The following is a 16,970-nucleotide window of genomic DNA, read 5'->3' as shown; positions in this document are numbered from 1 at the left end:
CAGACAGTACCTGGCCGTCTCCACTATAATCTAAGACCAAGGCCTATGGATAAATAAATATTCTTTTTCTTTTACCTTTTTATTTTTTGATAACCATAGCTCTCCCATCTGAAGGACTTTCTTTTTTTTTTTTTTTTTTTTGAAACCGTTTATTACAAGACTCAAAAATATACAAATATGGGCCTACAACCTTCCGGCCGGCCGCTAGCAATGAAAGGAGCATACGATATACATTTATAAAACACATGGTGCTGCGGCCGAGCATGCACAGGAGGTAACATCGTTGCGAGCCACACTATCCAGACCCCACTATACGGTTCCATTTTAAACTTAAAGAACAACAAATACAAACAAACCCACAAGGCAATCCTCAATCGGAAATAGCAACACGTGCTCCCCCAGAGGGGGGATCCTAGCCATCCATAGGAATCTCAAGAGGGGGGAGAGATCAGAACTAGGGCTGGGTACACCTAATGCCCAGGTACCGGGGGGATGAGTTGGCTAAGGGGACGGGGCCGGCGACGGATCAGGCAATAACGGTGGAGCACAGATTCCCCCGCGGTAGGCGTTCCAGGGGCCCCATACTTTCACCCATGTCGCAGGCTTACCTCTCGCCACATACACCACCTTTTCCCGAAACATGCACCAATCCATATGTTCCTTCCAGGCCGAGACAGTCGGGGGCCTCTGGGATCCCCACAGTTGGGCAATATCACGCTTGGCAACCATATACCCCAGAGTCACCCACCACGTCTGCGGCACCGAGTAATCGGTAGGCTCCCACACATTCAACAGGCATCTCCTCACTTCGGGCAACAGCGCCACATGCGTGACCACTCGCAGCACCTCATGCACACCACGCCAGAACCCCTCCACCTCCGGGCACTCCCACAAGATATGCAGAAAAGTCCCCAGCGCACCACACCCACGCTTACACAAACCGTCCTCAGCATAGCCCATACGCAGGAGCTTTGGCCCCGTCATGTAGACCCTGTGGAGTATCTTGAGCTGGACGAAACGAAGGCGAGCCGGTATGGCCACCTCTTTCGGGGAGGCCACCGCGGAGATCCAGTCCTCGTCGTCCAGCTCCAGCCCATCGGCTACCCAAGCCTCACGAAGGGCAGTCAACAAGTCTGAGCGGTCGTTGATCAGTTTTTTGTAGATCAGTGAGATCGTGCTGTCAGGGACGTGTCCATCCAGCACTCTATCCTCCAGGGGGGAACACTCCGGGATGGAGGCAACGTCCGGAAAGACGGAGCCCAGCGCATGCCGGACCTGCAAATACCGAAAGTACTCGCTGCCCTGCAACTGAAATTCCGTCTGCAGCATCTCGAACGTTTTAAATCCTCCCCTCGTCCAGAGATCCCCCACTTTGCTAATGCCTATTAAGTCCCACTTCTCAAAGCCCTTCGAGGTCCACAAGGAGCCCAACCGCTCAGACGCGTATAGTGGTGACGCCCGGGTCAAACGGTCCTTCCACCCCATAGCTGCATTGGCCGCGTGCCACACTCGCACCATGACACGCATGGGGCCCGTTAGGCGAGCGTCGGGCGCGCTAGAGTAGAGCGCTCGATTATGGTCACCACCTGGAAGTAGCATCCTATCCATTTCAAACGCCGGGTTTAAGGCGGGCCCATATAGGCCCTGATTAATCGCAGCTAGCTGGGAGGCCCAATAGTACCGTTTAATATCCGGGAGGGCAATCCCCCCGTCATACCATGGGAGCGTCAGCTTAGCCAGGGCAATACGTGGCCTCCCGTCCCAGAACAGGCGGCGCTGCAAACTCTCCACTTCGCGGAAGTAGCGCGCTGGGACGAGGTCCATAGTGTTCTGCAACGCGTACAGGAAACGCGGCAGCGACATCATTTTAAACAATGCCGCCCGGCCGAGCGGCGAAAGCGGCAAACGCCGCCAGCGCGCGACATCCTCTTTCAGACGCTGGAGGGGGGGAAGCAAGTTCCGATCATACCGAGCCTCCGGGTCCAGAGTAATGAAGACACCCAGGTACCTAAATCCCCGTGGGGCGACCTGGATCGGACAGCCCCGCGGGAGGATAGGAGCCTCCCCGGAGAGAACATACACACACGATTTAGCCCAGTTGATGACCAGACCGGAGTTACGACCGAATGAATGCAAAACATCAACCAGTACTATGAGTGATTTACGTGGGGAAGCTAGGTACAAGAGGATGTCATCAGCGTATAGGGATACGCGGTCCTCATACTCAGGGGTCCAGCGGAGACCACGGATGGAAGGCTCCCACCGCAGCCACTCCGCCAGGGGCTCCAAGGCAAGTGCAAAGAGGAGCGGCGATAAGGGGCAGCCCTGCCGTGTGCCCCGGCCCAGCTCGAACGGAGCCGACACTCTTCCGTTCACCACCACCTGCGCCAATGGGCCCGAATACAGCAATTTGACCCAACTGATGAACCCTGGGCCAAATCCAAACTTCGCAAGCATCGCCCAGATATATGGCCATTCAAGCGTGTCAAACGCCATGGTGGCGTCTAAGGACGCCAAAATGGCCGGCTCCCGTATGAACGGGGCACGTGCGAGCACACCGTGCAAACGCCGCAGATTAAGGGCTGTGTTGCGATGGGGAATAAAGCCAGATTGGTCCTGGTGAACCAAATCGCCCACCACGCCGACAAGCCGATTGGCCAGTACCTTGGCGAGAATCTTGGGCTCCGCATTCAGTAGCGAAATGGGCCGATAGGATGTAACCCGGTCCCGAGGTCTCCCCTCCTTGTGGATGACCACGATTGTAGCCAGACGCTGGTCCAGCGGGAGGGAGCCCACCGAGTGTGCCGCCAGGAACATAGCCCGGAGGTGGGGTGCCAGCGTATCCGGTCGCAACTTGTACAACTCGATAGGGAGACCATTCGGACCCATGGCCTTGCCGGAAGCGACCGAGCGTATGGCGAGGGCGATCTCGTCGGAGGTGGGAGCGGCGTCCAACGACACCCTGTCATCCCCGGAAAGGGACGGCAGCGCGATATCACTGAGCAGGGCACGGGAATCCTCTTCCGAGCAGGGAGACACCGGGGAATACACCCCACGGAAATAATCCGCGAAGCAGGAGACGATTTCTTCTGGCTCAGTTACACACACACCATCCGTTTTCTCAATCAGCGGGACCACACGATTCGCTCTCTCTTTTTTGTCCAACCACGCTATAAGTTTACCAGCCTTATCACCCACCTGAAGGACTTTCTTGATTTTTGTTTTTCGAACCACCATCCGGGTTCAGCCGCAGGGTCGCGGTGCCAAGACTTTGGGGTACAGGCCGAAGACGTTAGGTCAACGGTTCTGGTTGGTCTAGGGCGTTCCCTGGACTGACAGGCGTACTCCTTAGCAGAAGATACTCACCCGCCGCGAGCGGCACGATTAGAGGATGGAGTTTTTCAAGATGGAGAGACTCGCTGAGGAAATGAACTTTAAAGCAAGAATGTGTAAAATAATGAAGAGCAAACGTTTTGTATTTTTATGCCTGTTTGTATTATGTAGTATGGTAGTGTTTACTGTAGGATTTGTATTCTTCTCCTCTCAAGAGCCCATTGCACCCACTGTACAGCCTATACCTCCTCCTACTGTCTCCTCACACTCTTTTCACCCTCTGCCTGAACACGAACAAGCTAGACGATCCGAGTTTGTGAATAACTCGTTTATTCAGCTCCTGCACCAGCACCAACTAGTCATGAATACAACCAATTGCTGGGTGTGTGGTTTAATGCCACATACCATTAATAAGGGTATTCCTTATCTAGTGCTGCCGTTTAGTTACAATGGATCATCATGGGCATTCCAGACCATGTTTCTCTTTGCTCTAGATGCGTACTCCCCGCGACAACCGCGTTCCATCAGACCTAGTACAAATAATAAAGCCTTAATGAAAGGAGTTGCCGATATGAGCAGAGATATCGATGCATACTCATCTATTCCCAAAGAAGAGTTGAGAGCTTATGTAGGGTGGAACGCGACGGGGTATAGTATTAGTCTGGGTGAAAGACAGCGGAAAATTTCATCCCCAATCTGGGTCGTACCCCACATAGGTCGGTTCTGTTCTTCAGAATCCAAGAGCTCAACTGGGAAGAAGTGACTGTACTGAAACGTACACTTTTCCGTCACAGTTTTCCCCTGTGTTTTTGGCTGCCAAGGGTACATATTTTGTCTGCAATGACCGAGCATATACATGGTTGCCCCCTGATTTCTCGAGCACATGTTATATTGCAAATCTGCTACCGCCAACATTCACTGCTGCCTCCGACTATCACAAGACCAGAGTTGTGAGAGACGTGATTAGTAAGGAGGATACTGCCGGTCAGGAAGCGGGAGACTTCTTTTTGGGTTTCCTGCCGTTTTGGGGACCTATGGTCAATAGTAGGAACCTGAGACAACTGACTCGTGTGGTTGAATCCACTGTTAATGTTACGGCTGGTGCCCTTGGTAATTTGACAGCTGAGCTCCAAGCGGATCGCCTCATGACTTTGCAGAACCGCATGGTTCTAGATGTTATACTTGCAGACCGTGGTGGGATATGTAAGGTTATCCAATCTAGTTGTTGCATTTTCATACCAGACAACGCTCCAACAGTTTATCAAGCCATCTCCAAACTACATAGAATATCTGAATCCATACACGTGGATAAAGGAGATTGGTCACTGGTGGGGTGGTTCTGGGAACTGATATCTGCCTGGGGTTGGAAAGTTCTGATGGTCATTGGAATGATCTTAGCCATCCTTTTCCTGTTCTGTCTGTGCATACAGTGTGCTCCTGCGATATGTGGCCTCTGTGCTACATTATGTGTAAGGAAACCTGTATCGAGGGACGAGCTAAGTAATAGGATGATGCTACAGCAACATCTCCACGACTTCGTGAATATTGACCTAGACTCGGATTGAAATGAGTATAGTTATTGCCTATGTAAGGGCAAAAGGAGGGTCTGTCGTACTTTGAAATTTGGGACCGCGTAGGAGGCAGGGCCCTACCCCTGTCTATCCCGGTATTAGCGAACCGCGAATGGTCAATGCGGTATGTACAAGTGCTTCGTGTAACGTTTTAGCTATAAATGCACTTCATATACGGTATTATGTATTGACTTCGTGGGTTCCATCTTAGAGCGGTGGCCATCTTATGGTTGCCCTCACATAGGCTACATATCATGAAGCAAATACGGGCCTTTTAGAGCACATGTGCTTTCCTTTGACTTCTCTGTGACCTGGGCAGCTTGGCTCCGCTGCCCCAGGTCAGTCCGGTCCCACGAGCTCCCCGTCCTGCGGCCACCTGTGATTAGCATCAGGGCTTGACACACCATAAAGCCTTTTCATCCTACACGAGCCTCCAGCTAATCTCTTTCACACCTGACTGTTACTGCTTTATGGCTTGTTTTCCAAACAGGAGATGCTCATGTTTATTGGGGCCTATCGATATCTGATGTGGGATCTGAGCCTTGCTGGGTAAATAATTGTGGGCTGGCTTAACTGGAATGTGGGATGGTCATCATGACTCTGCCTTTTCGTTTGAAATGTATACATATGAATGACCATGCCATAAAACAAGGAATGTGTGCCTGAAGCATGATATTTTGTATTTAAGGAGAAGCCCGTTTCTGTAATTTTTAGCAGTCTCCTGAGAACATACACGCTGTTGTACTTCTAGGATACCTGTGATTGGTCTGCAGCCAATAAACTGATCTCTGACTTAACCCAGAAGACTCTGTGTTTCTGTAGGTCTGAAACAGGAAGAACCCGAAGTCATAGGGTGTGTTCCCCTGCACCGCTGGGCTTAAAATTCCCAGTACTTCACCTCAGCCAGGCTTGCTTGAATCCAGTGGCAAAGTGAGCAAGGAATTCACGTCTGAGCATACCCTGCCAACTTATGGCAGACAAAGCGGTACAAAAGGGGGTGGTGATGGATGGAGCATCAGAACCAATCAAACACTCACACCCAGTCAACAGATCTGGGTTTGATCCATCACCATGCTCAGACGTGAGTCCCTTGCTCACTTTGCCACTGGATTCAAGCAAGCCTGGCTGAAGACGGCTGAAATGCCAGAAACCGGTCCTAGGAAGCTTGTTTCTGGTCCAGGGAAGACATGGCTTGGCAGTTCGGGCTGGACTGTTCCCATGAGGCACAGGGTCAGACTGATTTGCATATGGCCATGTCTGAACTGGGGTGGCAGAGTGGGCTAAAGAACGGTGATGGATTAAACCCAGATCAGTTGACTGGGGGTGAGTGCTTGCAATGTTCAACACTCCATCCATCATTTCCTTTGGTTTATACTTTATTTAAAAAGCAGTCACGGACATGGTCTGCGGACCCCAGCAGGCCACCATCCCTGTGAGTGCCAGCCATTCCCAATAGGTCACAAATTGTGACCTGCCTCATAATATTAATGAGGCAGGTCCCTCGCGACCCTTTTGGGAATCTCAAACAGTGTCTCAGACACTGTTGCATATTGAGTTTTGCACCTTGCAAATTGTGAGTCACTAAAAATCCGAATTTGCATCCGCTGCTCAAGTAGAAGTGGGACCCCCACAGTCCTGCCATGTGCTCTGCTTCTGGAGTGAACATTCCACCTAGAAGACTCAGTTGAAGGGAGTTGGCGAGTTGCTTGTTTCAATGCTTACATCGGTGCAATGCCGGATTTAACCCCGTGGAGGCCTCTAGGCTGTCGAAATTTCAGGGTTCCCCTCACAAATTATCTCCTAATACCTAATGCACCAAATTGTTTTACAAACCGACAGCTGCCAGAAGATGAGTTTTTAAGAGAAAAACTGTTATGTGAATCTCATGTCTTTGGTTTATGTACTTTAATACATAAACACAGTATTTTCTCTATAGAGTCCTTAATGTAAAGTTTTTGTTTCTTTGAGTTGATTATTTTTTTTCTATCTTTTGGAAACAATATTTAAGAAAGCTTGATTGTAATTTTCTTTCAAGATCAAATCAATAATATTTTGATCCATTGTCGCAGGGCCCCTAAAAAAATGGTGAGCGCATAGATCAGAGCCTACTTTGCCTATTTGGTAATCCAGACCTGCATCAGTGAATGTATCTTCTGCAAATTCCCATGGAAATGTTTCCCACTTGTAGAGTACCCACTTCCTAAAGCTTGTTTGAATACCCATCCCATGTGTATGCAAAGGTAGACTCCTCACCCATCTTCAACTACTGTTGCAATTTGCATGCAAGGTGCTTTCCATACAGAGTGCAATGAAAGCAGGATTATAGAACTGCATGGGATCTGGTATTATCCTGCTGTGCACTGCTCTTCACAGAGCATGGGAGACACAAAGAGACACTGGATCAGAGAGAGGCACACTGGCATCAGGCGACAGAATGACAAAGGGCGTCACCGGGGGAAGGGGTTTTCCCCCTCCTTTGCAGTCACAGAGATACAATAGTAATGTCAAAGGTGAGACTGCATATGTTCTCCACTTTATATACAATAGGAAGTGGGCCTCCTTTACTCTATTGGTAGTTTGATCAAGCAATCAAGGCCTAGCTCAAAGCATGTGGTGTGAAGATTGGGTGGAGTTGCAATACAACACATTTATACCAGTATTTTGAGGGTGGTGGGTGTTTACTGGTGACAGTATACCAGTGAAATACCAGTATTTGTAAAGCGCACAGATACCTATGAAGTGGTGTTCCGGCACTGGGGGCCCTCGGGAAGATTAAGCAAGCTATTGCCCAGAGTCACATGGTGCTGGGCTAACCTCCCTCCGGCCCCGGAGATCGAACTGTGAACCTCGTAGTCCGGAGGCAGCACCCTGGCCGCTGCACCACACCTCTTCCACAAAAAGAGAGGGTGGTGGGCAGCAATAAGGTGAGATTGTCCAGGCGGAAGCATTTGATATAAAAGAAAAACTCATAAACAGTACCTCTATCTATAGGAAAATCACGCTTCATACAAGTAAAAACATTATTCAAGGAAATACATTTGCAACCCAATCACATAGGATGAACACAAACGACTGTGCCTTGTTTTGTAAACTCTTAATCCAATAAATACATCAATCAATCAATAAGGGTTTATAAAGCACAGCTACTCGCCCAATATGGTATCCAGGTGCCTGCAGGTTCCAGAAGCTTATTCCAACAGCCAGGTCTTGAGGGCCACTGAGAATTTCAGAAGTGAGGTGATGGTCCGGAGGTGCGTGGGGAGGCTGTTCCAGATATTTTCTGCAATGTGGGAGAAGGATCTTCCTCCTCCTCCACTTCTGCTTCAGTAGATGCAGGGAGTGTGTGTCATGAATCCACAACATATTGTCATGAATCCACAACATGTTCCCAGTAGAAAACCCACCCCTATCCCGTGCATCCTGCACTCCAAAAATGTAGGTGTTTTTACTAGTGTTTGTGATTGTGCAACTGTAGAAGTGATTGCTGTTGTCATTGTTATTGTAACTTGCTTTATCAACTTGCTTTTGCCAATGTTTGTTTGTTTTCATGCGCTTTTGTTTTGTGCTTGGGCTCCGCTCGCATCGCGGATGTCAGGGAGAGAATACGGATCAAGAAACGCTTTGGTTCACAAGAGCCCAAGCGCCCGTGTACTGTCAGCCTGCCTCGCGTCTGTGTAAACAGAACACGGCGCGAGAGCAGGAAAACTCCGATTCAGTTTTCTTCGCGTTGCTCCTCACGGCGCGTGAGCACGCACACGCGCCCCTTCAACGAACGTCTCTGGGTGTGGCTGGAGTATTTAAGCCACACCCAGGCTTTGGAAGGTGCTTAGCCTTCAGTTCCAGCATCAGGAAACATCGCGCTGAACTCGTTCTTCACTTACCTCCTTTCAAAGCGCTCCAGCTCCTTGAGACTTCACTCCTGCTTCCTGAATCTTCCATTTCTCAGCATACTGCAACCTGAAAGAAAGGAACTTTAAGCTAAGTGACTCAATCTTGTTAATGCTCTTGGCGCCCATCGCAAGAAAGACTTTTTAGTAAAGACTTACAAATTTTTGGACAATTGATTTCTAAAGAGGAATCAGTACTTGGGACTCTTTGCGAAAAAATGTTATTATAGTTTTAGGAATGTATATTTTTGCATGTTCTATTTGTTTCTGATTTAGAAGACGCATAGCGAAAAAACAGCGAAAGAACAGGAAGGTTACACAGTAGGTAAACAAGGCGATAGTATAAAGATAACTAGAAAAGAGTGGTAGAGTCACTGGTTAGTGGTACAAACTGTTAATTGTAATACTTGTTTGCTCGCAGAAATTCAACATCTAATACACGTCGAATACACGTCTAACAGAGAGAAGGGGAAGAACATCGGACTCCTATCATCTCGCAACTACTTCCTGGACGCGAAGCCTAACCGTGTAGAATCGCAGGTAGGAACTTAATTACAGGAAATGCACAACACTACTCGGAATAAAAACTAAAGAATAGTGCTTATATAGTCTATTAGAGTGCAGAATACATTAGCTAAGGAATCTTCTTGTTATCTCGCAGGTCGACTACACAGGAACTTCATTAGCGTCGATTCCGGCCCTCCTCCCTTAAATCCTATAGTCAACCTGAAGAGTGTAATGTAAAATCTTTGGTTACTGAATAGAGTTATAGGGAGTTTGGCCCATAGCGTCTCTGCGAAACATCACCAAGCACCTTACAGGTAAGAGTCTGGAGATTTCAGGTAAGAGTGCTTGGTATACCTGACAGAAGGCTAAGCCCACGTACTCTGTTTCGCCCAGACGCTATGGATCAAGCCTCACAGATATCCTTGCAGGACATAGCTGCTATGTTATCAGACATCAAATCCGAAAACGCAGAGTTGCGTAGAGATATTTCGGCACTACAATCTCAAGTGCAATCATCTAGTGCATCTCAGTGGTCTTTTCCTTCCTTAAAAAAACCGTTGTTAAAGCCTCCAACTTTTCAACCAACCTTGCAAACCGCGCCCACTGCTTCGTCTACAATGCCTACTCACATCCAAGTAGTTACACCGGTCTCAGTTCCTCTAGCACCCCCAGAAAGATTTAATGGCGATTGTAACAAATTTACCATATTTTTAAATCAGTGTCATTTGCATTTTGTGGCAAAACCCACTGCTTTTCCTGATGATTCATCTAAAGTTGCTTTTATTTTATCTTATCTAGGAGGGGATGCAGCTTTATGGTCTGTACCTTATGTAGAAAGAAATGATCCGATTTTGTATGATTTACGACAATTTAAAGATACTATGAAAAAATTATTTGCAAAACATGTGTTTGTGCAATCGGCAGATCATGAACTATTAAATCTAAAACAGGGATCGTCTGACCTTCTTCATTATATATCAATGTTTAATAGATTGGTTATTGAAGCAGAGTGGCCAGAGGAGAAACGTGTATCCTTATTTTATCGAGGTTTGAAAGACGACCTAAAGGATATGGTCACGCAAATTCTGGACCCCCCTACCAATAGCGAAGAATTCATAGATTTAGTTGTAAAATTGAATCATCGCATCACCGAGAGAAAGGGGGAGAGGGGGAAATTGGATCATAGGATGTATTCATTTAAAGACAGACCTATCATAAAAAATGAGTCATCTGCTAAACTAGATTTGGTGGAACCGATGCAAATTGGAACCATTAGAGGGCCTTTAACTACCGAAGAGAAAGAGAAGCGCCGAAAGTTAAACCAATGTCTTAGTTGTGGTAAGAAGGGACATTTTGTAAAAGAATGTCCAACTCGACCTAATAGACCTAAAACAAAAACTACAGAGGTTGCAGCTACACAGCAGCCGGAAAACTAAACAACTCGATAGATAGCGAGGTCATTTTATCGAGTGTTCAAACCAGTTTGGCCTCTACAAATCCTGTCACTTCGCATTGCCATCTTAGTATCAAGGTTTTCTTACAGTCCCAAAGAGATAAAACTAAAACATGGTCAATAGATGCATTGATTGATTCTGGGGCTACAGGTAATTTTGTGGACACTCAGTTGTTTTCTGAACTGGGATTGAGGAAAATCATAAAAGAGACGCCTGAAATAGTACGAGCCGTTGATGGGAAAGAGTTAACTTCTGGCCCCATTCAATACCATACTGAGTTGTTAACTATGACGTGTGCCTCTAAACACACTGAGGATATAAGTTTTGATATAATTGATGCTCCTCAGTTTCGGTTAATTTTAGGCATACCATGGTTAGTGCTTCATAATCCCTACATAGATTGGACTCATCGTACTATATTGTTTAAATCTGACTTTTGTCACACTACTTGTTTACGAAATAATCCTGACACAGAACTCCTGATTCAGGGTTATGATTTTCCAAAAGAATCAAAAAGTATTCTAATTCTTGATGGTGTTCCAGAAGAATATAACGATCTGATAGATGTGTTTGACAAAAAAAAGGCCAACACCTTGCCGCCCCATAGGGATTATGATTGTCAAATAGATCTAGTACCTGGTGCGACCCTACCATGTAGTCGCATTTACGCACTAACAGAAAAGGAGAATGAGCATCTACGAGACTATCTTGATGAATATTTACAGAACGGTTTTATACGGCATTCAAAGTCCCCAGTCTCTTCTCCTCTCTTTTTCATTCCTAAAAAAGGGGGAGAGTTACGTACGTGTATCGATTATAGAGCCATCAATAATGTGACTGTGAAGAACAGGTATCCCTTACCATTGATCCCAACATTGCTTGATCAAATTAAAGATGCAACCATTTATACAAAACTAGATCTACGGGGTGCATATCACTTGGTGAGAGTCCGAGAGGGCGATGAATGGAAGACGGCCTTCCGCACCAAATTTGGTTTATATTAATACCATGTCATGCCTTTTGGAATTTGTAACGCCCCCGCAGCATTTCAGATTTTTATAAATGAGGTATTAAGGGACTTTTTGGACATATGCTGTGTTGTCTATATAGATGATATACTCATTTATTCAAAGAACAAATCTGATCATGTAAAACAGGTAAGAGCCATTCTTCAACAGCTTTTAGACAATTCCTTATTTGTAAAATTGGAAAAAAGCATGTTCCATGTAACAACTGTAGATTTTTTAGGCTATATCCTTAGTCCTTCTGGGATTGAAATGGATCCAAAAAAGATTAAAGCAATCACAGAATGGCCTAGTCCCACCACCATCAAACAGGTACAAAGTTTCTTGGGGTTCGCCAATTTTTACAGGCGTTTCATCGACAATTTCTCCAACATTGTTACCCCCATCACAAAGTTGTTGAGAAAAAATACCAAATTTGATTGGACGTCAGAAGCTGAAAAGGCCTTTCGCTCCTTAAAAGATCAATTTACTTCTGCCCCTGTTTTAAAGCATCCAGATCCAGCCCAACCGTTCATTGTTGAAGCGGACGCTTCACAATATGCCATAGGAGGTATTTTATCTCAAAGGGACAAAAGCACAGGCCAAATGCATCCTATCGCATATTATTCAAGGAAATTGTCTCCCACAGAACAAAATTATGCCATTGCTGATCGGGAATTATTAGCTATAAAAGCTGTATTTGAAGAATGGCGTCATTATCTGTTAGGTGCCAGACATCCTGTAACTATATACACTGATCACCGGAATTTACAGTCTTTAAAATCTGTCAAGGCTTTGTCAGCCCGCCAATTGCGCTGGTCGCAGTTCTTTAATGATTATGACTTTATTATCACTTATCGCCCAGGAAAAGACAATAATAAAGCGGATGCTTTATCTCGCATAGGTATAAGTGATGATTTGAATTCAAGACACGAAAAGATACAATCAATAATTCCTGCAAAATGTTTTCACATTGGCCTTTTAGACACTAACTTCTTACCAGATATTACAGTGGCACTTAAAAATCAGTCTAAAAAAGATTGGAGTGTCGAATATCCTTCACTACAATGGAGAAATGACTTGCTGTACATGAGCGACCAAGTTTTTGTACCCACTGTATCTATCCAAAGACGTATTCTGGAAACATATCATGATTCTTTGTTGTCTGTTCACCCTGGGGTCACTAAAATGTACCAAATAATCAAGAGAAACTATTGGTGGCCTACCATGTTCAAAGATATTCAAGAGTATGTCACTACATGTCCTATTTGTATTCAAAACAAAACTACTCACCATGCTCCCAGTGGGTTGCTTTTACCCCTACCCGTACCTCCTCAACCTTGGCACACTGTTTCGTTGGATTTCATAGTGGAGTTACCTCGTACGAAAGCAGGTTTTACCACGATTTTAACAGTTATAGATCAGTTTTCGCGAGAAGCTCATTTCATCCCACTTAAGAAACTTCCTTCTGCATTAGAGTTAGCTAACATTTTTGCCAAAGAAATAGTGAAGTTACATGGAATACCATCTATTGTGCTTTCGGACAGAGGGCCACAATTCGTTTCACACTTTTGGCGCCATTTAGGAAAATCTTTGAACATGGAAGTGCGAACTTCGTCCAGTTATCATCCTCAAACTGATGGTCTAACGGAACGCACAAATCAAACCATAGAACAATTTCTAAGATGTATGTTAACTACCAGTGACCAAGAGTGGTCTGATATTCTGTGGGCTATGGAGTTTGCGTACAACAATTCAGAACATTCTGCTATAGGGATGTCTCCTTTTTTTTGTAATCATGGTTTCCATCCCAAAGACACCATAGATTTAAAAACGGTACGAAGTGATATCCCGTCCGTCACAGACTTTGTAACTCGCTTAGTAACAATACAACAACAAGCACAGGTATCTTTAGCTCAAGCAAAAGAATCTCAAAAAAGGTTTGCTGATAAACATAGGACAGAAAATCCTTCCTATACAGTAGGAGACAAGGTTTGGTTATCTACCAAAAACTTAAGAATTAAAAGTCATAAAGCGTTTCGTCCTCGTTTTATTGGTCCTTTTGAGATAGAAAAAATTATTAATCCAGTCAGTGTAAAGTTGACTCTTCCATCTAGATATCATGTTCATCCAGTCTTTCACGTTTCCTTAGTAAAACCATTTAACTCCAACACTAGACTCACGTCTGGACCATCAGCCATTGAAGTGGAAGGAGTTCCAGAGTTTGAGGTGAAAGCAGTTCTGGATTCTAAACGCATTAAGAACAAATTGTTTTATCTTGTAGACTGGAAAGGATACGGTCCAGAGGAACGTTCTTGGGAACCCCTGGCCAATTTACAAAACGCTCCTAAGTTGTTGAAACGATTTCATGCTCGGTATCCTGAGAAACCAAAACCTATTCCCGGAGTTTTAGGGGGGATTCTACGAGGGGGGTACTGTCATGAATCCACAACATATTGTCATGAATCCACAACATGTTCCCAGTAGAAAACCCACCCCTATCCCGTGCATCCTGCACTCCAAAAATGTAGGTGTTTTTACTAGTGTTTGTGATTGTGCAACTGTAGAAGTGATTGCTGTTGTCATTGTTATTGTAACTTGCTTTATCAACTTGCTTTTGCCAATGTTTGTTTGTTTTCATGCGCTTTTGTTTTGTGCTTGGGCTCCGCTCGCATCGCGGATGTCAGGGAGAGAATACGGATCAAGAAACGCTTTGGTTCACAAGAGCCCAAGCGCCCGTGTACTGTCAGCCTGCCTCGCGTCTGTGTAAACAGAACACGGCGCGAGAGCAGGAAAACTCCGATTCAGTTTTCTTCGCGTTGCTCCTCACGGCGCGTGAGCACGCACACGCGCCCCTTCAACGAACGTCTCTGGGTGTGGCTGGAGTATTTAAGCCACACCCAGGCTTTGGAAGGTGCTTAGCCTTCAGTTCCAGCATCAGGAAACATCGCGCTGAACTCGTTCTTCACTTACCTCCTTTCAAAGCGCTCCAGCTCCTTGAGACTTCACTCCTGCTTCCTGAATCTTCCATTTCTCAGCATACTGCAACCTGAAAGAAAGGAACTTTAAGCTAAGTGACTCAATCTTGTTAATGCTCTTGGCGCCCATCGCAAGAAAGACTTTTTAGTAAAGACTTACAAATTTTTGGACAATTGATTTCTAAAGAGGAATCAGTACTTGGGACTCTTTGCGAAAAAATGTTATTATAGTTTTAGGAATGTATATTTTTGCATGTTCTATTTGTTTCTGATTTAGAAGACGCATAGCGAAAAAACAGCGAAAGAACAGGAAGGTTACACAGTAGGTAAACAAGGCGATAGTATAAAGATAACTAGAAAAGAGTGGTAGAGTCACTGGTTAGTGGTACAAACTGTTAATTGTAATACTTGTTTGCTCGCAGAAATTCAACATCTAATACACGTCGAATACACGTCTAACAGAGAGAAGGGGAAGAACATCGGACTCCTATCATCTCGCAACTACTTCCTGGACGCGAAGCCTAACCGTGTAGAATCGCAGGTAGGAACTTAATTACAGGAAATGCACAACACTACTCGGAATAAAAACTAAAGAATAGTGCTTATATAGTCTATTAGAGTGCAGAATACATTAGCTAAGGAATCTTCTTGTTATCTCGCAGGTCGACTACACAGGAACTTCATTAGCGTCGATTCCGGCCCTCCTCCCTTAAATCCTATAGTCAACCTGAAGAGTGTAATGTAAAATCTTTGGTTACTGAATAGAGTTATAGGGAGTTTGGCCCATAGCGTCTCTGCGAAACATCACCAAGCACCTTACAGGTAAGAGTCTGGAGATTTCAGGTAAGAGTGCTTGGTATACCTGACAGTGTGGGCAAGTGAAAGGGAGGCAGAGCGTAGTCTTCTCGATGGTTGGTGGAAGTTCAGGCAGTGCTTAATATAGGCAGGTCCTTGGTTGTGTAGGACCTTGTGTGCATGGATCAGCAGCTTGAATTGGCATCTCTTCTGTATGGGGAGCCAGTGGAGCTTCCACAGGTGGGGTGTGTTGTGGGTTCGTTGGGGAAGGCTGAGGATGAGTCTGGCTGCGGTGTCCTGGTCTGAAGTCTCTGTAGAAGTTTTGCGGTGATTCCTGCCTAGAGGGCATTGCCGTTGTCCAGTCAGCTGGTGATGAGGGCTTGGGTCATGGTGTGTCTCGTGTGTAGGGGTAGCTACATGAAGATCTTACGTAGCGTGCGCAGAGTGAGGAAGTAGGCAGAGGAGACTGTGTTGATCAATAAAACACCAATCAAGCTGTATATCGCTTTCTACAACATGAGCAGTTGCTTGTTTGACCACTGTTCTGGAGTGGATATAACTAACTTGCTTCATATTTTTTATGCCAGTGTTTACTTGTCAATCCAGTGGTCAGTTTTAGTCCTTCTTTCCGATTCCAAAGGTGAGGGAAATCGTGGTGTGGTAAAACACTCATTAGGCAAGATAATTTTGGTGTTAGATGCATGGTAAACGGAAATAAAAGCATAGCTACCAACTTTGGTATTGAACTTCATGAGGAGGATGCCTAGTACCCCTATCTCTGTCACAACCAACAAGTCTAAATGTCTTTCTCAACACACATTGGAAACAATGGTCACTTCCAAGTAAAACTACACCACATGTATTTTTAGTTCACTTGCTCTCTCGCATTAGATACTGGTCTTGTGCTGCTACACAACCTCTCTCACATCATGTAAGTCACCTACTTCGTACCAGTCTCACCCTTTGGGTGAGAGTCTCACCTCGTGGATTATAGTGTCACTCATTGATTGTAAATCTCACTTCTTGGCTCTTAGTGAGGCTGAGTCCGCCATCTCCGCGGCTTGCAGCACTCGAACACTGTCACTCCCCCTGGAGGTTTTTCACCATTGCCTAACACACGTTTACTCCTACAAGTGGCTTCCTCTCAGACGCAATGTTTTATCGGTCCTTTCCCTGATCGTCCGTGATTAGCACGGACGGCATCCCCCATTGCCAATTTTCTCTGAGTGTAAATTGCAGGAGGACCACCCTCGTACTAGCCAGGATTCTTACCTAAAACTGCAGGCCACACCCGGAATTGACTCCTATTCTCTAGTCATGAAGATGATCCCAATAATGTGTTAAATGGATCTAAATGTCATCGACTTTTAAGAGCTCTTAACACAACCTTATAACTTTATCTGTATGTGCTTGAGTGCATCAATGTTTTATTGTTTGCTAG

The 16,970-nt window shown here is 45.6% G+C and overlaps 1 protein-coding gene across 1 annotated transcript in view; it reads left to right on the top strand.

Annotated features, from left to right (window-relative positions):
• Nucleotides 1-3,193: 3,193 nt before the first annotated feature.
• LOC146868592 (uncharacterized) overlaps nt 3,194-16,970 on the top strand; it is an 895,771-nt gene continuing 881,994 nt past the window's right edge. The window contains exon 1 of the mRNA XM_085614209.1: nt 3,194-3,493. The gene's annotated coding sequence lies outside the window, so the exon portion shown is untranslated. The remainder of the gene's footprint in view (nt 3,494-16,970) is intronic.

The sequence above is a fragment of the Triturus cristatus genome, chromosome 1_2, assembly GCF_964204655.1.
Source record: "Triturus cristatus chromosome 1_2, aTriCri1.1, whole genome shotgun sequence".
Lineage (NCBI taxonomy): Eukaryota > Metazoa > Chordata > Amphibia > Caudata > Salamandridae > Triturus > Triturus cristatus.
This window is presented reverse-complemented; position numbering and strand designations above follow the sequence as displayed.